Consider the following 25,760-nt stretch of genomic DNA (forward strand, 5'->3'; position numbering starts at 1 on the left):
CACCACCCCTTCTCCCCTTTCCACATTGCCAAACATTCTAAGTAGCGTATGTGGCGAATTGTCGATATAACAGGAACATTATTCCACGAAGAGTCCGGGTTCCCACAAGCTGCTCGGGGCCCTTCAAGTTTGGAAGCAAGAGGCATGGTGATTGGCAGGGGTAGAGAGGTGAGGAACCGGGTCACGGGACGTGGAAGGGCTGCCAAGAAACGGGTAAAGATCCCGGGGGGTGTCCAGCTGACTTCCTCTTCGGCTAAGGCCTGCCGCATGGCTCCCTTGTCTATATGAATCAGGGCCAGCAGCACCGCAAACACAACCGCCGCCACCACGCACAGTTGAGCTGCACGCATATTTGTATTAATCGTTTTTTTTTTTCTTGTTTCAGCTTTAAAAATGGGATTTGTGCATTCAGTCCTAGGGGTGATGTACTTCAGCTGGATACCTGCGTGCATGCGTGTGTCTGTGGTCCCGAGTCAGCAGTAAACCTAGCCCCCCTAACACATCCAACATTCAGTGCCAGATATATTGTAGTCAAACTGGAATATCAGAACCTGTTATCCTTACTCCTCGTTACTGTGATGGTAATGTTATTTATGAAATGATTTTATCAATTTATTAATTCTTACGAGGGCCAGTCATAGGTCAAATAAAATCGCTTAACAACAGCAACAATAAAATAGTTACGAGTAAGATTTCTCACGTTGTGAAAAGGTTACGGGAGACGGTTTAACCGTGAGACGACGAGAGGCCACACATCTAAAAGGACTATCAGTGTTTGGCGGCAGCAACAATGAAATAGTTAATATATCTTTCATTAAAGACACTATTTTCAACCTTACATGACAAGGGGTTGGTCTTGTGCTGAATATAATTCTCAAACGATAGCAAGAATAAAGATTAAGTTATCTATTATCATTAATAATTGTTCACTATCATCATTCCTGTCATCTTACAGTAGTGAAAACACTGATGGTAGTTGTGGGAGCTGTAGTAGTGTTCATGGTGGTAGTTGTGGTAGCGGTAGTAATGGGCATGGTGGTAGTTGTGGTAGCGGTAGTAATGGTCATGGTTGTAGTTGTGGTAGCAGTAGTAGTGTTCATGGTGGAAGTTGTGGTAGCAGTAGTAATGGTCGTGGTGGTAGTTATGGTAGCAGTAGTAATAATCATGGTGGTAGTTGTGGTAGCAGTCGTAATATTCATGGTGGTAGTTGTGGTAGAAGTAGTAATAATCATGGTGGTAGTTGTGGTAGCAGTCGTAATATTCATGGTGGTAGTTGTGGTAGAAGTAGTAATAATCATGGTGGTAGTTGTGGTAGCGGTAGTCATGGTCATGGTGGTAGTTGTGGTAGCGGTAGTAATGGTCATGGTGGTAGTTGTGGTAGCGGTAGTAATGGTCATGGTGGTAGTTGTGGTAGCAGTAGTAATGGTCATGGTGGTAGTTGTGGTAGCGGTAATAATGGTCATGGTGGTAGTTGTGGTAGCGGTAGTAATGGTCATGGTTGTAGTTGTGGTAGCAGTAGTAGTGTTCATGGTGGAAGTTGTGGTAGCAGTAGTAATGGTCGTGGTGGTAGTTATGGTAGCAGTAGTAATAATCATGGTGGTAGTTGTGGTAGCAGTCGTAATATTCATGGTGGTAGTTGTGGTAGAAGTAGTAATAATCATGGTGGTAGTTGTGGTAGCAGTCGTAATATTCATGGTGGTAGTTGTGGTAGAAGTAGTAATAATCATGGTGGTAGTTGTGGTAGCGGTAGTCATGGTCATGGTGGTAGTTGTGATAGCGGTAGTAATGGTCATGGTGGTAGTTGTGGTAGCGGTAGTAATGGTCATGGTGGTAGTTGTGGTAGCAGTAGTAATGGTCATGGTGGTAGTTGTGGTAGCGGTAATAATGGTCATGGTGGTAGTTGTGGTAGCAGTAGTAATGGTCATGGTGGTAGTTGTGGTAGCAGTAGCAATGGTCGTGGTGGTAGTTGTGGTAGCGCTAGTAATGGTCATGGTGGTAGTTGTGGTATCAGGGATTATATGTGGAAGCTGTGGTAGTTATTATTAAGATGACAATGGTAGTTGTAACAGTGGTGTTATGAGAGTGGTGGTTATGGTAGGTTTGATTATGACAAGTACTGAAGACAGTGGTAATACAGGAATGATCATGACAGTGGTGGTTGTAACAGTGATAATTGTGACAGTAATGATGATGATGACAGTGGTGGGTGTAACAGTGGTAATTGTGACAGTAATGATGATGATGACAGTGGTGGTTGTAACAGTGGTAATTGTGACAGTAATGATGATGATGACAGTGGTGGTTGTAACAGTGATTGATGATGACAGTGGTGGTTGTAACAGTGGTAATTGTGACAGTAATGATGATGATGACAGTGGTGGGTGTAACAGTGGTAACTGTGGCAGTAATGATGATGATGACAGTGGTGGGTGTAACAGTGGTAATTGTGACAGTAATGATGATGATGACAGTGGTGGTTGTAATTGTGACAGTAATGATGATGATGATGGTGACAGTGGTAGTTGTAGTAGTGATGTCTATGATGACAGTGGTAGTTGTAGTAGTGATGTCTATGATGACAGTGGTAGTTGTAGTAGTGATGTCTATGATGACAGTGGTAGTTGTAGTAGTGATGTCTATGATGACAGTGGTAGTTGTAGTAGTGATGTCTATGATGACAGTGGTAGTTGTAGTAGTGATGTCAATGATGACAGTGGTAGTTGTAGTAGTGATGTCTTTGATGACAGTGGTAGTTGTAGTAGTGATGTCTATGATGACAGTGGTAGTTGTAGTAGTGATGTCTATGATGACAGTGGTAGTTGTAGTAGTGATGTCAATGATGACAGTGGTAGTTGTAGTAGTGATGTCTATGATGACAGTGGTAGTTGTAGTAGTGATGTCTATGATGACAGTGGTAGTTGTAGTAGTGATGTCATTGATGACAGTGGTAGTTGTAGTAGTGATGTCAATGATGACAGTGGTAGTTGTAGTAGTGATGTCTATGATGACAGTGGTAGTCGTAGTAGTGATGTCTATGATGACAGTGGTAGTTGTAGTAATGATGTCTGTGATGACAGTGGTAGTTGTAGTAGTGATGACTATGATAATAGTGGTTGTTGTAGTGATGTTAATGATGATATTGATAGCTGTGACATTGACTATGATGACTGACAATTATAGTAAAGATGATTAGGATGGTAGTGGTACAGTAGTTGTGGTAGTGGGAAGAAGAGGATAGTAGCAACTGTGGTGAGGATGTAGACACCAGAAACTGTAGTGATAGTGATGATGCTGATAATGTAATTTTGGTGTCGATGCTGATGGTGATGATGACTGTGATGGCGGTGGAAATTATGAACTGTGGTGTAGTTTTATTAGAGAATACTAGTCATAATAATGATTATAACAGGAGTGGTGATAATGCTATCAGCAATGGCAGTTGTGTTGTCATGTCGGGTGAATGAAGGAGACGAACCACCGGCCCCGCCCACCCTCACAGTCCAAAGCCCAGGCTGGGCAAGAGGGAGCCAGTGGCTGTCGCAGTGGCCTCAGGGCACCCTGCCAGGACAGTGACAGGGACACCCTCCAAGCGCACCTTGGCACTGGAACTGCCCCGCCATATACACCCACTGATAGGTCAGCCTCCTGGGGCGTTACTTCCGGGTTCGGGCCGCTCTCTATTGGGCGGAAGCGGCAACCTAGTGCCCTGTACCCTCTGGCACAGATCCCAGCCCCATCCCATCCCGGTCCCAAAAGTTACGCTGGCGGAGCCTGCTCCACGCTTCCCCTCAGGTCCGCCACTAGGTAGCGGGGCCAAGTTTTCGGGCCGCATGCCCTTGCTGGCGCCAACCCTTGTGGCGTAGTGGGGAATGTTGTGTGATACGTAAAGCGCAGCTTTCTCTCTCTCTCTCTCTCTCTCTCTCTCTCTCTCTCTCTCTCTCTCTCTCTATGGGGGCAGGTTGGCTCAGTGGCAGAGCACCTGATTCGAGACCGATGGGTCGATAATTCGCCTCCCGACCGGCTAGCTTCCCTGCTGGGAGAGGCAGTGCTCTCCCTTCACCTAGCGGGGCTGTATGATCGCTGAAGGTCTAGCTCGGGGAGTATCTCTCTCTCTCTCTCTGGGGGGCGCGGTAGCACAGTGGTAGCGCGCCGGACTCGTAATCGGGGGATTGCGAGTTCGAGCCTCGCCCGGGCTGCCGGGCCGGGAGTGGTAGCTCGCTCCTGTAACCCTAGCGGGGCTATATAGTCCAATACAGGGCTTAGCTCGGGGGAACTCCATTTCTCCCATTTCTCTCTCTCTCTCTCTCTCTCTCTCTTTTCTATTTGTGAGTGTAACTGTCAGTGTGTGCCTGTTTGTCTGTGTCTGCCTGCATCTCTGTCTTTGTGTGTGTGTGTGTGTGTGTGTGTGTGTGTGTTTTGGTTGGCCAGGTGACAGCTGGAGTGACGGCCATTGTGACATCAGCGAGTGTAACGCATCGATTGTGACATCCGTTCAGCTGTGGGCCTGAAGCACTCAGCTTACCAGGCGGTGGATTTTGTATCATATACTAATCATACTATAAATTTGGCTTCTTTTCAACAATTCGCAGTATAAAAGAACTAACTATGATACAAAAAAAAAAAGGCCTACCAAGGAGCACAGATCTGGCTCCCTGACTGGCCTGGTTGCTTCACCATAAACTCAGTTGGGTGTGGTTAAGGCGATCCGGGATACAACAGGGGGTGTTGGTTGCTTGGTTGTCTGGCTGGGTTGTCTGCCTGCTTGTCTGGCTGGATGGTTTGATGGGCTTGGTTTCTTGCTTGTTTACTTGCATGATTTGTTTCGTTGTTTTCCTGCTTGGCTTGTTTAGTTGTTTAGCTTGGCTGTTGGATGGTCCCGGAAGCGTGTTTTTTCCTTCCTATACACTTAGTCATCCAGTCATATTGACAACGTCGGAGCGAGGTAAGCAAGAAACGATTCGGCAATGTCATACCTTCAAACCAAAAAATCATCCTAAAAGCCGTGTTTGGACACTAAACCAACCTATACCTAACCAACTTAGGCCTAACCTAACGTTAACCTACCATAATACCTCATTTTGTTTGGGGGGATGACGAAGGTGCGACGTGCCGAGTCGTTCCTCCAGACACTCGATCCGACGTTGTCAGTATCAAGGTCCAGACTTTAACCTCTTTTGTTTTTCTTTTTTCTTTTTTTTTTAACTGACTTTATAACCGCACGAATGGGGTAATATGGAACTGTCATGATCTCTGTGCCCTGTTTGCCTTCTACAGGAGTATTTAGGAACTCACATTTCCTTTATAAAAAATGAATGACACTAGAAAACATGAAAACTATAATAGTTTACATCTTGCTTATCGTATATTTCAAAGGGTGTCTATGAACACACGTTGTAATTTAACAAAGAATGACACTGAAAATCATGTCTTCAAACAAATATTAAATAACACTAAAAAGCATGAAAACTTTACAAATGTACAACTTTAAGTACATTCTATAGGGATGTCTAGGCACACACGGTGTGCTTTTTAAAAAGAATGACACTGAAAAATCATGTCTTCAAACAAAATCCTAGCCCCATCTTTCTTCCAGTTCTGGCACTTCAAATACCCCTTGTTTGAGCTTCTTTGGGGCTGCAATTTTCTGCTTTATGTCCTCCTGCCAACAAATTCTCTATCTTGGGCCATTTCCAATTTACCTCGCTCTTTTCCATAGATAGTATTTCACATCCATATGTTTGTCTAGTACCCTTTTGGGGATCTTGAATTTCTCTTTTGTCTTTCTGAATGACATTCTTTTCATTGCTGCTGCCAGGGCTTTCCTGATGTCTTCTTCATCATGCTGCCTGCGCCTTTTGACACATGGTGTGGGTTTGTAGATACGTGGCATTGTGTCCTTAATCACCACGCTCAACAATCAAAATTTTCCTAAAAAGGAAAAACATTTTTTCTTAAACACTGTAATTATCATTAAGCTTTCTACATACCATATGTTTATATCCAACAGGTATCCTGAGGTAATGCTGGCATAAAGCTATCCATAAATGCAATAGTTTCATGTGCAGTAGGAAAGTTTTGACGATGTGCTAATTTCGGTCCCAAACCAGTGCATGAAATTTTATCCCATATCTCCCCCAGGAATGGATGTGACAGCTGTCTTTACAAAGGAAAATAAACCGAATTGTGTGGCCTTTCGTGTCAAAAATTATCAGCATTGTGCTTTAAAAACATTTTTTCTTTTGACATCTTAAATAACTTTTTTTTGTCCCTAATTACTAGGAGTTCCTAATCACCCCCGTTTACGGTACTTGAAATATACCTGTGTACAGTATATCTGTGAACTGTGTCAGGTTGTATAACGTCACCTGAAAGGAAGGCAAAACAAGTATTTCACAGCCAAATATGTTGAGGAAATGCTTTGTCAAAATCCTATAGCAGATATCTTAAGCTCCTGAGATCTATATTACAATGCCAGCGCGTGTGAAACAGTTGCCATGTACCCATTGAGCTCTGTTATAAAGCACAGTGATAAAATGACGTTTCAATGAGGGACTTTCAGAGTGTCGTCTGCTGCCAAACTGGCGAGCCTAAATCGACAGTCCTAGGTCCGAAGAAATTCAGTAACTATGGTGACTCTTCTGTATGTCTGGGTAAACTTATGAGACTTGGCAAGACGATATACCATTCACGTCACGAAAATACTCGTTAATTTTAAAATAAATACCGCACATGAATGAGTACTTTTGTCCGGCTATTTAGCACATGCGTAAATTGGGTGTCCATCACTGAGCCTTATAGAGCTGAGTGGTTTCTATCCGGCTAACCCTTGCACACAGTCCAATCGTTATATCACTAATGAGCTCAGTGGAGTTGGCTTTTATTATTTCATATCTACATCCGTAGCCTTTGTCAGAGTAAGAGTAGTGTTTTATTGAAGCTTGTCATTTCCTAGGTTTTCTGAAATTCAATATTTACCAAATACCGCCACTTGACGTTTGTTTCCATACTTCATGGGCGACCGTCCCCAAGACAGGATAAAAGATAGCTCACTTCTCACTAGCTCTTGGTGCAGGCGATATGCATATGGTTCATTTAGTAGACCATTGTGGCCAGTGATCAATGTTTGGAAGTTCAATATTTGTTTGTTCTAATGATGTACCTTTATTTATAAAATGAAGATAAAAAACAAGATTACAAGTTAGGCTAGAGCGTGAGCTGCTTAACCCTAAACCACTAAACTTCAGTGCCTGTTACAGTGCAACTAGGCTAAATATGGGTATATTATACCCGAGTTTGGAAAATTAAGAAAAAAATTGTAAATATGCAAATTTATTAAAGCTATCACATACACACAAAATTTAAGGCATTTTAATATTATCTAAACAAAAATTTTTGGTGCCTCAGATTTTATAGCTGATTCTAGGTATATTCACGCCACTGAATAAGAATATGACCTTCATTTCCTTCTAGCAGCTCTAGTTTTTGAGATAATGCACTTATCAATAAATGTACTTCTCATGAGCATGTCACAGTGTGTATGCCCGTGTATTTCCCTTCCTAGAATACACTGTTGAGAATGTAAAGAGTTTGCCCTTCCCCCAACCAACCGTTATACAGGTAATCATATTTTCCAAATTTGACAATGTGCACTGAACAATTCTTGATGTAGTAGTAGGCTACAAGGTACCTGTACAGGCTACTTAGTATTACATCAGTCTATTTAAATCTACTTCCACCATGGTTTCCTCACGAAGAAAGTGTTTGAATCATCCAGATTCTTTCTGCTATATTTGTGGAGAGTACACATTCATGGAACAGAGAAAATCCATTTCTGATTTTGTGAAAAGGGCATACTTAAGCTAAATCAAAATACAACTCTGGGACCAAGATAAGACATGGGCTCCACACATTGTTTGTAAAACATGTTTTGAACACCTGCGGCAGTGGACTAATGGGAAGATGAAACGTCTTTAGTTTGGCATACCAATGGTCTGGAGAGTACAGAGGAACCACAGTGATGACTGTTATTTCTGTCTGGTTAACATAAAGGTTATTAATGGACGTAATCGTAGTAAATGGACGTATCCTGACCTAGACTCAGCAAAACGACCTGTTGCACACTCAGATGAAATAACTGTTCCATCATTCACTCATCTGGAAGAGCTCCCTGGAGAAGATGAATCCTCTACTTCTGCTGTAGACAGTACTCGTGGGCAAAGTGATAGTAATTTTGAAGGAACCTTATCAGTGGCAGAAGTTTTTAGTTAGCCGGAGTTCAATGACCTCGTTAGGGAGCTAAATCACTCGAAAGAAATCAACAGAATTGTTGGCGTCCTGGGTAGCAGAAAAGAACTTACTGCAACCAGGAACCAAAATCACGTACTATCGCAATAGAGAAATGGATTTATTGCTCTTCTTCTCGGAGGAAAATGATTTCATTTCTTGCTACGATGTTCAAGGCTTGCTGATGAAAATGGATATGTCAAAATATGTACCAAGTGAACGGTGGTTATTCATAGATAGTTCTAAGCGGAGCTTAAAATGTGTGCTTCTACACATTGGCAACAAATATGGATCAATCCCAATTGGTCACTCAACTAAGATGACTGAACAGCAGGAAACAATCGCCCCGGTCTTACAGATGATATCATACCATGATCACCAAAGGCTAATCTGTGTGGATCTTAAGATGGTGAATTTTCTCCTGGGTCAGCAGGATGGATACACGAAGTATCCCTCCTTTATCTGTTTCTAGGATAGTAGATCTAAGGATGAGCACTGCTGGGTGAGAAAACAATGGCCTCTGAGAGAAAACATGGTGGTTGGAGAAAAGAATGTAATCGCAGAACCCTTGGTTGGCAGAGATAAGATCATTTTACCACCACCGCACATCAAACTAGGTTTAATGAAACAGTTTGTGAAGGCTTTGAACAAAGAAGGGGACTGCTTTGACTACATATGCAGAAAATTTCTAGCGCTGAGCATGGAGAAGCTGAAGGCAGGTATTTTCGACGAGCTGCAAATCAGGGAACTCATGAAAGACCCATATTTCCAAGATTCAATGAACAATGCTGAGGCTGATGCACTGTCTTCGTTCACTTTGGTTGTAAGGAATTTTCTTGGGAACCAAAAAACAGATAACTACTTTGAACTAGTGGAGAACATGCTCCTTTCCTTCCGTCAACTTGGCTGTAAAATGAGCATCAAGGTGCATTGCCTCCACAGCCACTTGGATCATATTCCAGACAACCTTGGTGACCTAGGTGAGGAACAGGGTGAACGATTCCACCAAGATTTAAGAACCATGGAGAAAGATACCGAGGACACTGGGAAACCCATATGATGGCGGATTTCTGCTGGACCATTCAACGTGATTGTCCTGGGGCAGCTCACCGCAAGAAGTCTTTGAAACGCTGCTTTCGTGAGATGTGTGAGTAAATGAACATTGAATGAATGATAACTTTCTATGCTTGTTACACTATTATCTGATTCTATGGATGTAATTTAATCATAAATAAACAAATTTTATTTTTATGAGGCCTTTTTTTTTTTTTTTTTTTGAATAAGGCAACAATAATGATTTGTAGTCATCAGTCCTTGTGCCCGATCGGCTGTACGCACAGCAATTTGGGGTATATCATATTTCGATAACCAGAGCTGATGGAGAAAAACTGATGGCATATTTAGAATCAGCGACCAAAATTTACCTAAAAACAGGTCTAACAACTCAGGCACCAAATTCTCTGTTCCAATTTACCATCTACACGGACCTGTAATTTTGTATCATCATCAGGGTTCATTTGTTGGTGACTTTAAAAGGTGACTACAGTGAGACATGTTGAAAATGACAGGACCAAGGACACAGTCATGATTTATTCCCAAATCCACGTTGAAGGGTTCGGATTTGCTCTCACCTTTGGACACACGAGTATTCATGTTGTCATGCAGGCTCTTTAGGATGATAAGAAATTTATTTGGAACTCCAAATTTTGAAAGAGCACTACATAAAAGTTCTCCGTTGACACTGCCAAATGCTTTTGAAAGATTGACACACACACACACACACACACACACACACACACACACACACACACAGACGACTAAAAAAATCCCATTCTACTACTGCTCATCGCTGTTATTTTTCCTTTTTTTTTTTTTTTTTTTAGCACGAACCACAAGCAATCTTCGTGTGTCATGCGAAAATGGAGTCTTAAGAGGAGTGTATAATAAATATGTATCTAACCAGAGTGTGTCAGTCATAAAAATTGCACGACCATTATTGCAACTGTTAATATTAATATCTCAACCATTATGAAACTCCAACATCATATATTTGATTCCTTGGTGTATGATCGTATAAGTTAAATATCAAGGAATAACGCACGTCTCCAAAAAAAAAAAAAAAAAAAAAGGCCAACATTATCCACAAAAATCCTGATCAGAATCTAAGTCGTAGGCAGTAAGTCTAAGCGTCAGCCTAACTGAACCTAACCCCTTCTGTTGTAATTTAGACAGCTAATCTGACCCAAGCCAACCCAACCCAACCCTACCCAACCTAACTCAGCCAACTAACCAAAACAGCCTAATCAACCTTCTATGTCGAAAGATGTAATTTCCTCCGTCGGTAAAAAATTATCAACCTTCAGATTACATATCATTGAAACTTTCCTTTCTAGATGGATTTAGTTTGACTCCAAGAAGCTCCACATCTTCCTCCATCACAAACTTTCCTTAGGCAAGATCTTATATAAGCCATTTGCAATAATTTCCAGAGTATCTTCCGCTTATTACCATGGAAATTTCCCCTATCTCTCTCACTGCTATTAATTTCCTCCTATTTTTCACTAATTTCTGCATTATCATCGCCACCCGCCTCCATCACCAGACATCAGCAATTCATCAACCAGATTTCGACATTATCTACTACCAGCTGAAATTCCCAAACTTTTTCATTTCTGAACACCATCTCCAGTTGAAATTACACTACATAACAGCTACACCAGTTAAATTCGTCACTTGCCTTTAGCAAAAAGATCTCCCATAACACCCCACTGTCTCCCTACACCCACCTCGGCCTCAGCAAAACAGCCAACCAAGGCCACTGATCGATACGACCCTCCTTCCCCTCCTCGCTGTCATTAGCTGGACCATTAAACTGTGGGTCGAAGTACAGTATAATCTATCCCGTGCCAGATTTTCTCGATGAGGGTGTTGGATCAATGGATAAGCTTGAGGAGGGAAAGTTATGGCTGTTTTTATAACACCGTCCGTGGAAAAGCAGTGAATCAAGTCTGCTGCATTTTAGGGTGTTAGTAAAGTCAACCGTATATATTTGTTAGATCGGTTATCTTTAAAGCAAAGGAGTAAAACAGCTGATGGAGCTGCGCGCTTGTGCTCTCACCTAATCAGGTGTAAATGCTTTTAGAATTTGGAATTTGGCAAAAAACATAAAGGTAGCAGTTCATTTAGGTATTCATTAGGCTCTCAGTTTTAGTGGATTTACTACAGCTTATGGAGATGCTAAAGAAAGCAAGCAAACCTGATCTAGAGGGTATAGGTTACCGCTGTATTTTGTGACTGCAATAGAAGATCAGAGTACTAGGTGTGAAGTTAATGTTTCATCATGTCCTAATGCAATGGGAAACTGCTGATTGTGGCCACAGCTACTCTCTCCCTACCCACAGCCTGCTCTATTTTTGCCGCACCCACAGGGACTTCCAAATAACTGTGCCACTCACTCAATCACTTACTTCCTCTCCCATTGAGTTATTTTACCTTTTTAAAGAATAGGGTCCAGATCTTGGAGAGAGAGAGAGAGAGGGAGAGGGGGGGGAGGTCAGGAAAGCGAAACGACAGAGGAAGACCTTCACCCGGGCCAGATTTAAGGCAGGGTGGGACGCCGAGGGGGAAGAGGACTGGGGGGTCCTGGCCAAACCTTTATGCACGATTACAGTTTTTACCTTAGGAACACGAAATTTTGCTTAATGATACCTCACTCTCTCACCCTTCACCATGCCTGCTTAACGCTCACCACTTTCCTCACTTTTCTTTGTCACTTCCTCACTACCCTCTCATTCACCTCCTCATCACAGCACATTCCATCTTCTCATCACAATTTCCAGTGCTCATATCCTACTTCACTTCCTAGCATAAGCTCATTTTTCAAATCACCATCTCACTCTTTTCTCATATCATGTGTTTTATTGCATATCACATTTATCACTCATTTGCTGCACTTTATTTTCCACTCTTCACCACATTAGTCCAACGATCGCCACATTATCTCTCACCACTCGCAGTACCCTCACGCTGCTTACCATCCCCTGTCGCCAGTTAAACGCACTCCTCCATCCTCCATCATACTCCTAAATTCTTCTTCAGCACCTTTTATCACAATATTCATTCCTCACCACCGTCATCCACCTCACCACTGGTCATCACACATGCACATGGTGATTGAATCATCACACACACACACACACACACACACACACACACACACACACACACACACACCCATCACTGCATCCCTTTTCACCACAACGACATCAATTATTTACACATTAAAACTCACAAGATATGGCAAGTTACATCTTTTGCAATTGTTTCGGTAACTAGTCATCACAGTGAGCTTCATGTCCCTTACAAGCAGTCATATCAATCCTTGTCTAATAATGTGATGTATCGATATCACCAGATTCGTTATAATAGCGGTAATTTGTCATGATGAGCTAGGGTCGTGCTAATAAGTGGTTGTGTGTGATTAACAGAGCCACCTTCCCGCCTACCCTCACAGAGCCAATCCTTCACCCAGCAGTATCTAGTCCCTGTAATGTTTATATATTTCGTTTGTTTCCTTTCTCTGTGGGTTTAGCCTTTAAGCAGAACATATTTACTTATTTTTCTAAACAAAAGGCTGAAATCTGGACACAATAACGACTATGTGTTCGCCAAGGAAGGTTATTGTATTTTTTAAAATGCTGTTGGTTCACTTACACGTCCGTTGCTCATCTTGTGCACTGCTGGAAAAAATAAATAACTTATAAATAATACCCAATGAAAAAACGTCATAGTCGATAAACAAGTAACTTAACTATGTGAAAGGTATTAGAGCGGTGAATTGTTAATAGACAATGCCAGTAACTAGCTACTGACCTTTCATGTTGTCACCAGGCAGTACCTCCTACATCATGCCTGATGGTGCTGTGACTCATCAGGGGCCAGAACAGCTCAGTGGTAACGCTCGCACTTCACGACCGTAGGGTTGACAGTTCGAGCCCTCACCAGGATAGTGTACTAATAGTAAGAGATGTAGTGGTGTCTCCAAGGATCTCCCACTGCCCTGCAGAGCTATATGGTCCATTGGTCCTAGCTCGGGGGATTCACCCTCAGTCACGCATCACGAAGCACTGCCTATGTTGCATTATCACTGTCAAGCTGTGCATTTGTGTCTGCCAGTGCGTTTGTTCTTTTCTTTTACGTGCAGATCCACCTAATTTGTGTGTGTGTGTGTGTGTGTGTGTGTGTGTGTGTGTGTCCAACTCTGGACATAGGCTTCACTGCCCGTTCCTAAGGCATAGTAAACCTTCTACAGAAGCCGCAATTTTGTAAGGCCTTCAGACCGATCTGGACCGGTTTATAGTACTCCCGTGTCTGTTCTGACGACACAGTCTTGTACAAATTAGACCGTCGGGACTGGTCTAAGTGGTCCTTCCCCAGAGCCAGTCCTCGGTTACTGGTTCTACGCACAATGATGGCGGTAGCAATGGGCAACGAGGGCAACCAGGAGCTTCCCGTGCTTGGAGTAAACAGTCAATACGACAAAGATGGCAGACGGAAGTAAATGCTAAGTATTATTCAACAACTGATATTTCGCACAAACGACAGCCAACAATACCACGGTAAGGTGATATAAATGCAGACGCTACTTGACATGAGTACTTCTTTAAACCTAATTTGAAAAAGTTAATCAGTTATGGCTGAATTATTTAGCTAATGTCTGCAAAGAAATGCAAAATCTGTGTCCCTAGGGATTAATATATGGTACTGACGGCACTTACCATTTCCTATTAATAATTCCTTAAAGACGAGTACTGCATCCTTTGTTTCCGTTATCAGAGTTCTCTTTTAACTGGAAAGGTGACCTGCACATTTATTTCACTTCATAGTGTAATAAGAAGTGGTTATCATGAATCTAACGGTGTCACACTGGCAAGCTGTCATATTTTCTTTTATGTGACGTAGAGACAGCTACTGTATACCTTAATAGCGACGATATTTATAGATCAAATGATTTATTATCATCCCATTTCTCTGTTTACATAATTCAGCTGACTCTGTCGTGGCTCCTCTCACTCGATCCTCCAGCCACTATGAACACATTAAGGACAGTATTTGTCTAACATCCATTGATTCCATTTTCGTGATCATCAGGTAGGTCTAGAAAACTTTAGACTGGTTTTGACTGGTCTAAAAATACCTCAGGAAAACGCGGCTACATCATACACCTTCACATGTCACCACCTCGGCGCTAACACCCACTGTCCATATTGAACACATGCTAGGGCTGTCTCATGCAAGACTGGTTTAATATGTTTACATGTCCGTGGGTCTTCTACTGGAAAATGCAGCTCAGAGTACAAAGGAAAGCAGTCAACTGCAGGACATTTTTTTCTGAAAGAAGTTTTGATGTAAGGCTGGGAATGATTATGGTATCTGCTCTCTGAAAACAAAGACTGATTAGAAAGCAAAGGGTTCGTACCATTCACTCATCCCCTCAAGTGTGACCAGACGGAAGGAACAGTCAGGCAGTATTAAGAAAATGCAATGGATACTTCATAAGAAATGTGCCAGCATCTATCGTACCGTAAAAGAAAACTCAGAATCACTAACAATATTACGGCGGGTTAATCCTTCCTGATAGCATTCGACCAACTCCTGTAGCATTTTTAGACCAATACCCCAGCATCACCAACTTAAACATCCAACCATTACTAACTAGAAAACTCTCTGATTATTCCTTCATTCAGCCATGGAAATATAACTTAACTCATCAGCAGCTTAAAATATGAAAACTTACTTTACAGTACATCTATCCGTTTCCTCTGAATAATCTCCACCTGTTGCACTCTCGCAGTCTGCACCGTGGTATATCTCAATCTCTCAACTTTAATAAAACTGTACATATATACCTATAAGGTTTCGCCGAATTTACCTAGAAATACATGCACCATGCCGTCAAACTTTTCACACACACACAAACACAGACACACACACGCAAACCAGGCTCCTCCATACCAACGTCTTCCCAAGCAACTACGAAATTTACCCACGGTGTTCTTTCGCCCCTTCTCCCACTCAGTTATACGTCTCCCACCCGCGCTGACGTCTAGTTTAGCATAAGGAGGCCAGGGTGATATTATATAGCTGTCTCTCTGTTTTATATATATCTTTGTGGTCACTATTTTTTACTTGTCTTTAGAAGGTTCTGGATGTATCTGGTGCAACTTACTACGAGAGAGAGAGAGAGAGAGAGAGAGAAAGAGAGAGAGAGTCGTGCGTCCAAAATTAATCAGCCATGAACATGTCATCACGCACCAAACTAATCAAGTTCCCTCACTTTATTTTCTGTCCTCGTCCCTTCGTTACGGGTTTGTCATGCTTGTTTCTTCACATTTTATCCATTCTTGAATAACTACTTTGCCGCCCAGACTCAGATGAAAAGGTCCGTCTGTATTTCCCTTCTATCGTTACATATACCTTACCTTGAACTCAAATCTTTTGTTATTAGTTATTATTTTCGATGCTCGGTTCATTGGTCTGTATTCTTTCCCATACCCCTGTCTCTCTCTCTCTCTCTCTCTCTCTCTCTCTCTCTCTCTCTCTCTCCTCATCACGCACACACTATCATCACCCAGCCACGTTCATTTCCCTTTCGCCACACTCCTGAATTATTCATCCCACTAGTCCCGACTTTACCGCCTTTACCACACCAAACAGACACTCCATTCCCATCAAGCATCCTTTCACACTAATTCCTTTACTTTCCCACTCACATTGCCAAGATACATACCGTTATCGATCAGCCATCACCACTTCGCTAGCATCATCACAGAACCTTCAGCACATTAACATACTGTACTATCTCACATCAATCATAAGTCTAGTAATTATCATACTCCAGATCACTAAGTTATTGCTAAATCAAAGCCACGCGTCCCATTTTTCCTACACGTAATTAATTATGAACACGTCACTGTTCAACATATTAATCATATTGGCGTGATAATAACTCTGATTTCAGGTCCATTAATTATTATGAACCGAGAGGAATACCTGAATCAATCACTACCTACTCTGTTTACTCCTCTCTCACTCCCCACATCCCTGTAACGTCTTTCACTTAGCCACCTCTCTTGAACCTCCTCCCGTGTTGTCGTGGCTATATTGCAACTACACTGAACCTTCCAACTTTAAGCTTCTCTCTTTTTTCATGTAGTCCGGGAATTATCTTCAGTCTCTCTCTCCCTCCCCCCCCCTCTCTCTCCCTCTCTCTCACGACACCCATCTTTCTGAGAGGGAAACCAATTACCCTGCGATTTTTTTCCTGTGAGGGAGAATTTAATCAAAGACATTAAGATAATCCTGTATATTATGCTAATTCAGGTGACACCAGAAGTTACGGTACATAAGGTGAGCATTGGGTACTTTCCCGAGAGAGAGCGAGAGAGAGAGAGGTGACTTTCCTTCTGTCGCCACTCTCCCAACTCATCATCGCTCATGGCTGCCTATTAATAAAGCAAAGTTTTCACACTCAAAAAGATGAAGAGGGAAAGTTTACGCCTTAACTCCGGCCTCCTCATTTCACCAAAACGCCTCAGTACGCGCACACTTGTAATCCAACTATAATCTTAATCTTTAAATGAACAGCAAGGTCCCAGGATTCAAAGTTATATTCCAAAGCTTGCATTATCATTATGTGGTGCTTGTAAACACACAAACGCACACACACACACACACACACACACACACACACACACACACACATACACACATTCTATATAAATTGTGTGTGTGTGTGTGTGTGTGTGTGTGTGTGTGTGTGTGAGAGAGAGAGAGAGAGAGAGAGAGAGAGAGAGAGAATGGTGTGAAGGTGATGTGGTACTGCACTGGTTATTGCAGTGTAGGTTTGGCGTGAGTGTGCTATTAGACAGAAGGGAAGCGTGAGATTAGTGTGACTGTTGTAAAGGTGTGGAGATACTTGAGTCCGAATTCTCGTAGGGCAACTAGGCTCCTAGCACCTGATCCTTGGCGACAATTGTTTTTGGATATGGCTGGTTAATATCCTCTTGTACGTTATTGATGCAGAGTGTGGCGATATTGGAAGTATTTACGTCAAGCAGAGGACAGCAAGGTGTCATAGGCAAAATAAATCGCTTAGGAAAATGTGTTAGGGAGCTTCCTTAACTGACGAGAATGAGGGACTATGCTGGGGTGTAGGTATCAGTGTATTGTGTTGGTGTGGAGAGATGATTGGTGTAGTTGTGAGAGAGTTATGGAGTTAGTTTAAGAGAATATGTACACTTGTATATGGTACTGTTGAGAAAGAGAGAGAGAGAGAGAGAGAGAGAGAAAGAGAGAGTATGCAGGCTCTTTCATCACCTCCCCACCATAACCCTTCTACTGTACACTACTGTATACTGATTTATGCATGTTTGCTGTGTTAAAGCTTGTACTAACTGGGCCTTTGATGTGTGTGTGTGTGTGTGTGTGTGTGTGTGTGTGTATAAAATTGTGACTGTGATGATGCAGTACCTTTCAGGAGGGATTTATAATATGGTGTGTGTGTGTGTGTGTGTGTGTGTGTGTGTGTGTGTGTGTGTGTGTGTGTGTGTGTGTACAAATCTGTGACGGTGATGACGCAATACCTGTGAAGAGGCATTTAAAATATGGGGATTGGTATAGTGTACTTACCGAGGATGAAGTAACGTATCAACACACATAATGTACACTGTAGCATTAAATATTAAGACAACAAACACTGTACTTGTCTCTCACTTCCTTGAACTTAGGGGACTGTTGGGGAAATTTTCTTCATCTACAGTCTCATTTGTCATCCATATTTCACTATCAGTACTTGGTTCAATTTCCAGTCATCACATCACCACACTCCGTATATATACATCTCACTCTGTGTTTCCTTACATTGCTTGTATCACAAACCCATCACACTTAGCCAATTTATTCACATGTCCACCTTCCCTTCGTACCATTTTCACACTTAATTCACTTCTGCCATGCTGCCTTCTCATCACACTCATGTCTACACCACACACCTCCACACTGTCCTTACACCACACCTCCACATCGTCCTTACCACACATCATTATCCACATTGCATATATTTGCTGTTACTACACCATCCCCAGAGAGGAATAATACAACAAATAAATACACCACACCGCACAATGTATCTTTAGATCACCTTCCCAATACAACCGTATCTTCTAATAACACATTCCATAGTAGCCCTATACAGGAACTCCATGGCGCACACACACACACACACACACACACACACACACACACACACACACACACACACACACACACACACACACACACACACTAGACTACTCTCCCACCTCTACTAAAACTTGCAACAGATTTTCCTTTACTGTGTTCGGGCCAGGGTGAGTCCCTAGGCAGTCTTATTGTTTACTGGAGCCATCAGTGAGGACCTCCAATTATTGAGATGTGGGGAGACGGAATGTTAGTCAGGCATCCCGGCAGAACAGTCGGTGATATATTTGAGAGAGTGGTAGGTGGATCGCTAGGTAGGTGGACAGACAGGTAGATAGATATGGATAATTAGATCGACAGGTAGATGGGCAGGTGGTTGAGAGAGAGAGAGAGAGAGAGAGAGAGAGAGAGAGAGAGAGAGAGAGAGAGAGAGAGAGAGAATAATTTTAATATGATATCACATACATTACTCAGTCAACTCATAGGAGAGTCTATGCATATCCAACAAGGCTGTGTGGACTTAAAACACAGAAAGAAAACACAATCATAAGTGTTCCCCCACACTATTCACTATAGTCAATTGGGAAATTTAAAAAAAAAAATGTATGTATATGGGTAAATATGTACGTATGTGCCTTGAAGAGAAAAGAAGAATCGGGGACTGGAACCTGCAAAACCTATCCCATCCAAAGAAAAATGGATAAAGAGGGGCAAAATCAAGACCCATGCATTTTGAGAGAGAGAGAGAGAGAGAGAGAGAGAGAGAGGTAAAGCCAAGCTGAGCAAAACAGTTCTTAGGCTGGCCAGGTATGCACTAATATATGATGATTTGAGAACTGCTGTTAATTGGCAAGCAGATCTGAGAGTTAGCCATACAGATAAGGGTTTAAGCATTGTATGTATGTGTGTGTGTATGTATGTAGGCTATGTATGTACAGTCGTCGCACAAATTCGCTGCAAGCCTGCTCGTGTGATGTTGTTTTTTTATCTGGCAACAGTGTATAGGAACTAGTTGCCACACAGGCTTTTATACGCTTTAAAGACGTGTTTGTAAGAATTAGTGCTATAAATCGCCCAGAATGCAATAGTCTTTATATCTGATTAGCATAAAAGTGAGCAAAAGACGACAGAAAAATGTTGTAGAGTGATGAAACATCTGCTCTCTCCCTCGTACCCACCCCATGTCCCTCCCCACCCAACCTCTCAACCCCCCCCCCCAATGCTCCTTCATTTCCACTCCCCTCTATCCGCACCCTGTCTACCTTAACCACGGCGCAGATCTATGTAATGAACTGCACTCTTCTCCATTTCTTGTCTATTCCTGAAACCTTTAGCTCCTTACATTCGAGAGTATCTTGCCATGTCTCAGTCTCTTTAACCCACTCTTTACTCCAAACGTGATGCAGTAGTTCGAAACATGATGGGTTCTGATCCTGCTTCAAGAATCAGTGAACAGTATGAGGAGGATGGGAACATTTTCCTTGGAACGAGAGAGAGAGAGAGAGAGAGAGAGAGAGAGAGAGAGAGAGACAGACAGACAGACAGACAGACAAACACTGAGAGAGAGAGAGAGAGAGAGAGAGAGAGAGAGAGAGAGAGAGAGAGAGAGAGAGAGAGAGAGAGGAAGTAGGAGGAATGGGCACAAATGTTTGTTTACTTTCGCCTATTGAAATAATAACTACCAACTGCCAGGCTCACTAAACACACACACACACACACACACACACACACACACACACACACACACACAGTAAGGAATAATACATCACAAGAACGAGATCTCAAACGTTTCTGAATCTAGCGGCTGTTGGTAGTGACAAGGGGTGGAGAAAAGAATGACAACTGGAATAAAAAGAGTGGGAATCAGACGGGGAGGGTGAGAATGGGATTAGAACAGGAAGGAATATTGGTAATTATCCTTGGATACATTTTATTAAAGCTTTTCGAGCAATTGAGAACAGGACAATATTGGTTTAGTAAAAAGTCAAGAGAGAATTGTAATGCACCAGTCGGGTTAGTGCCGTGGATAAATGAATGAAGGTAGAGAGAGTGAGGAGAGGAGAAAGTGGAGAGGCATGAACGTGAGTGGGGAGTAGGAGGGGGAAGGAGGGGTGGGGGGACATCAGGAGGAGAAAGGGGGAGAGAGGGGAAGGGAGTTTAGACACGGTTATGAGGAATGTCAGAGCATTACGCTCGTACGTCGTTTCATAACATTGTCAGCTTTTGCACTTTTTTTTTTTATACTGGTTAAGTACGGTATACATAATATTGTACTCTAGCCAGCCTCTAGTACCACTTTTTAAAAACACGTCGTTAAAGTGTATAAAAGGCTACGTGGCAACTACTGTTGTCCCCTTACACTGTTGCCAGACAAAAAGACTCACATCACACGAGTAGACTTGCAGCGAATTTATGCTGACGACTGTACGTATGTGTATATGTATGTATCAATATTAACACAGCAGATCTCAGGAGTTCTTACGGGGTGACCGCAATAAAACAGTAATTCACTGCCTATCCATTCCACCTCTCCTATCCTGCTCCTTTATTAGCTATTCTCCTTTATATATCTGTGTCATTTTTGCAGTTCTTTCCTTTATTCTCTTATCAGCTTCCTTTCTATAGTCTAATTTTACTAACATTTCATTCCAAACTCACCTGAATGGCTCAAACAATTTCAAAATGATAGACTGTAGGTCTGTGTTTTAGAAAGGCCTAAAAAACAGAGCCATCTTAGTTCTTTAGGCTTATACGGAAAAAAGGAGAGCGACCAGGGAATCTAAACATTAATATAGTTTTCTAACCTTATTACATTATTGCACGGAATTAGGAGACCCAGGACCATTTGGGTTATGGGTATTGAGAGTCAGAGTAGGTGCAAACATATCGACATGTAACTAACTCACTCCTACTCATCCGTCTATACGCTTCCCTTCCAACACACAGTCTCCAACATCTCTTCACGCCCCTGCCTTACATACTATCCCATACCACCCCACTGGCATCCACACCCCACAACAGCCCCAGTTCTCAGACTAAAGTCCTCTATAATTGCTGACCTACCTCATCTTCCTTTCCCTCCCTTGCTTCTCACCTATATGTTATAATTCTCTCTCTCTCTCTCTCTCTCTCTCTCTCTCTCTCTCTCTCTCTCTCTCATTACACTGTGACCATACCACAATCTCCACAATCTTATTATAGGAAATTTACCACTGCCTGTTTCTTGTTAAGAAACAATGTGTATATAATCATACTATATTCGTGTAACTTTATATCTGTGATTATTAATCTATTTATATGTTTATTACAATGGTTCAACCCATCAAGGCAATCCACCCGACGTATGTGTTACTAGGGGGTGCGCCATTTGTGTAATTTTTATTATGTAAACCTTACACAATAAAATTTGTAAATCAATCAATCAATCACAGCCCCAGTAAACCACAACACAATCAATACAGACTCCACACAAACTTTCCACAACTCTACGCAATTCTCCAATAGCCAACTTTATCTCTCCCTCCCCCCACACACTAGCCCAGACCTGCTCTCTGTTGTACTGTTTTCGTTTGTTTTTTTTTTTCTTGGAAGGAACAGTTTGCGGGTTCCTGGTCTTTGGTTCCTTCTTCCTTGCATTAAAAAAAAAAAAAAAAAAGTATCAGCCTTAAACATTATGCTGCTCGGTGGAATAAACAAATGAAAATTATAGCCTTTCACACGAAATTTTTACCCATAAATTGGTTAGCCATATCCTAGTCGCCTTTCACGATACGGCTCCGTCTATTAATTGAACGCTTGCGAGTTTTGAGCCACAAGGAGACTGAAAATATAAACAATGATAATTTATGCAGTATCAGCCTAAATCACTTTTAACATTGATAAAGTCTGTATAAAAATAGTTTTGACATAATATTAACTACGTGTACATGCTGGAAGATGTTGTTTTGATCGAGGTATGAATATGGATAAAATCAAGCAGTTTCTCAAAACACGCGAAAAGATGGAGAGACACCGATATTGAATTTTCCTCATTCATTGCTAAGTAGAATCATAACATTATTCAGTAAATAGTTTATATTTTCATTCAATATTTATCTGTTCTGAAAGTGATTGTGGCAGATACTACGAAAATTCTCAGTGCTGACATTTTCATCTTGGCCAAAACTCGCAAGCGGGCATTTTATTTGCTCGACATCGCATCGTGTACGGGATGGCCTTGTTTCTGAAACTTTACGTCACTTCTGGCCCACATTTATCTTCCGTCCATGACATACCTCCCTCCTTCATACTCATACATTCTACTGTGTTGTCATCAGCCGGTCTCCTTTCCTCAGAGGTTTCTAATTCCTATACTGTCTATTAACCAAACACTCCATTTCCATTTTTTTTTTTAATGCAAGGAAGAAGGAACCAAAGGCCAGGAGCTGGCAAATCGTTCCCTCCAAGAAAAAAAAAATACACACAAAAGAGAGCCAAATTCAAGATCCGTTCATTTCGAGATGCCTGGACACACTGCGTTTGAAAGACTGGAGATCATAGGAAGTAGGAAATTCAGACAGAAGGAGACAGTTCCAGATCACTCACTGCTCATCTCCATTACTTAAGTTTAGCAGCAGAGATATTGTTATGGGCAATTTTATCACTCTGCACATCCATCAAATTATTGGTAAATTGTACAGCTGCGGACATAAATATCGATACACTTCAGCACGATAAATTACGAAAGAGTGAACAATGAATTCTGAATCAGGGTAACGCAATCTTCGCAGCAGTCATTTTTTTTTTTTTTTCATAATACTGTGTAAGAGCTTCATAATTGCTCCGTTAAAAAGTGGATCGGTATTATTTTCCGCAGCTGTACGTAATCGGCAAATTGAACAAAATCTATATACCAATCTATTGTCAGACGCCGTAATCCCGTAAGGGGTGGCCACAAACAAATCGCCTCCATCTTGCCCTGTCCCCCGCCATTTTACTGCCCTGCTACCAGCTCACACACCCCCTCTCTCCTATACCTACCTCTCCACTTCATCCCTCCATCTCATCTTTGGCCTCCCCTTCCATCTCCCCCCTCCACCTCACCTCGGAACATTCTCCTCGTCAGTCTCTCGCTCTCCATCCTCTCCACATGGCCAAACCACCTCACTGTGTTTCTCCTAACGCTTCCTATCACATCCACATCCTAGGTGACAGGAATAAATAATATAAAGAATAAAACAATCGGCTTGCATTGAAGCTCCATTTCTGCATAATCTTCAGTCTTAATTAATATTGCAAAGTTAGTGAAGCCATATGAGTCTGAGGCAACTCCTTCTCCCAGCGTCATTAACTACGTATCAGGTAACGGGATCTTTTTTTTTTTATTTAGAGTAGATGATGAAGGGTGGTTGGAAGGAGGAGGAGGAGGAGGAGGAGGAGAAGAAGAAGAAGAAGAGAGAGAGAGAGAGAGAGAGTAGTATTGCACAGGAAAAGCTTGTACTCTCGCTTATTCACTTCCTTTCACACCTTCAGTCTCGTTCACTCACCGTCCCTTCTTCCCAGTCTCTCTATATCTCCTTTTCAGCCTCTACCACACACACTCACTTCACTTCCTAACCTTCCACTCCATTTACTTTCACTGACTCCATTTCTGTCGCTCCTTCAGGTCTATTTCCTTATATTATCTCTCTCTCTCTCTCTCTCTCTCTCTCTCTCTCTCAACGGGTTCGAGAAGATCAACGTATAAGAGTAGTTTGAGGTGATTTGGAGTGAAGGAATTCTGTCACCAAAACACCACAAGTATGTATGGCAAACAAAACACCACACGTATATATAGCAAACATTTAATAATATATGTGAAAATGTACGGACGGAAGTGCGCCAAAAAGCGTGTGAAAAGGATCGGCGCTGTAAAGAGACATGTAATTGCATCCTTACGGTTTTTCATGTCATACCTTCATACCCTTTGTTCTTTTTCTTTCTTTTTTTTTGGAGGGGGGAGGAGGAGGGCACTGTGTAGTTGGTTAGTAGTTATACCATTATTATAACACTTTCTGGATGCACTCACGTAACCCTACCATGGTTTGTGCTGGAATATATTCCTTTTTAATGTAAGAATGGAATTACATGTTTTACTGCCTCGACCTTCTTCCGATTATTATTATTATTATTATTTTTATTGTTATTATTATTATTATTATTATTATTATTATTATTATTGCGCACAACTATCCTACATCTTGATACATATTATTATTTTTTATACTTGTTTTACTGATTTTTAAAAGACTTTATGTAGGAAACTCCAAAGGTTATTTGGTGTAAAGTCTTTTTCATTTTTAAGAGCACATGATAGTAGTGAAGGGATTAGGGAAAGCTATAACTAACCCACTCCAATCGAAAAGTATTTTGAGATGAATAAATTTGTCAGGAGATAATAAGAAGAAAGAGACTGAGAGAGCGTAAAACACACACACACACACACACACACACACACACACACACACACACACACACACACACACACACACACACACACCGTGCAAGTGATTCTGACCTAGCTCTGTGCCAATGACTTTAGACTAATTGTTCTTAAACGTGAAATCTTCCATGGCTATTAATATCTATCTATCCATCTATTTTTATCTATCTGTCTATCTGTCTATCCATCTATCTATCAGACTATATGGAACTTTCTCCCTCTGTTTGTATTTCCTACTGCCTATGATCTCCAGGTTTTCCAACTTTGCCCGTGTTTCCAGGCATTCTCAGAAATGAACGGATCTTGATTTTGGCTCTCTGTTATCTTGTTTTTGTTTCTTCTTGGAAGGACCAATCTTGCGGGTCCACCACTCTGGTTCCTTCTTCCTTACATAAAAAAATGCTTGTATGTATATGTGTGGCCTCTGGTTCCTTCTTCCTTACATAAAAAAAAATGCTTGTATGTATGTGTTCTTGTTCTTGCATAAAAAATGTGTGTGTGTGTGTGTGTGTGTGTGTGTGTGTGTGTGTGTGTGTGTGTGTACAGTGTGTGTGTGTGCATGTGCTGTGGAGGTATGCATTCAGTGGCTTTCTAGGTCTCCCATTTTATTCTCTGTACTCACTACTATTATTTATGACTAACGCATTCTTCATTGATCTGTCTCCTCCATCTACTTTTTCCTCTTAGGTCACACTCTTTTCGCTCCTCTCTCCGAATCTTCATCCTCCTCTCCTGTTTCTTTTATTTTCTTCCTTCTCACCTTTTCTTCTTCCCTTGA

Source organism: Coenobita brevimanus, chromosome 6, assembly GCF_032717465.1.
Source record: "Coenobita brevimanus isolate Jiangsu-jjx chromosome 6, ASM3271746v2, whole genome shotgun sequence".
Classification (NCBI taxonomy): Eukaryota; Metazoa; Arthropoda; class Malacostraca; order Decapoda; family Coenobitidae; genus Coenobita; species Coenobita brevimanus.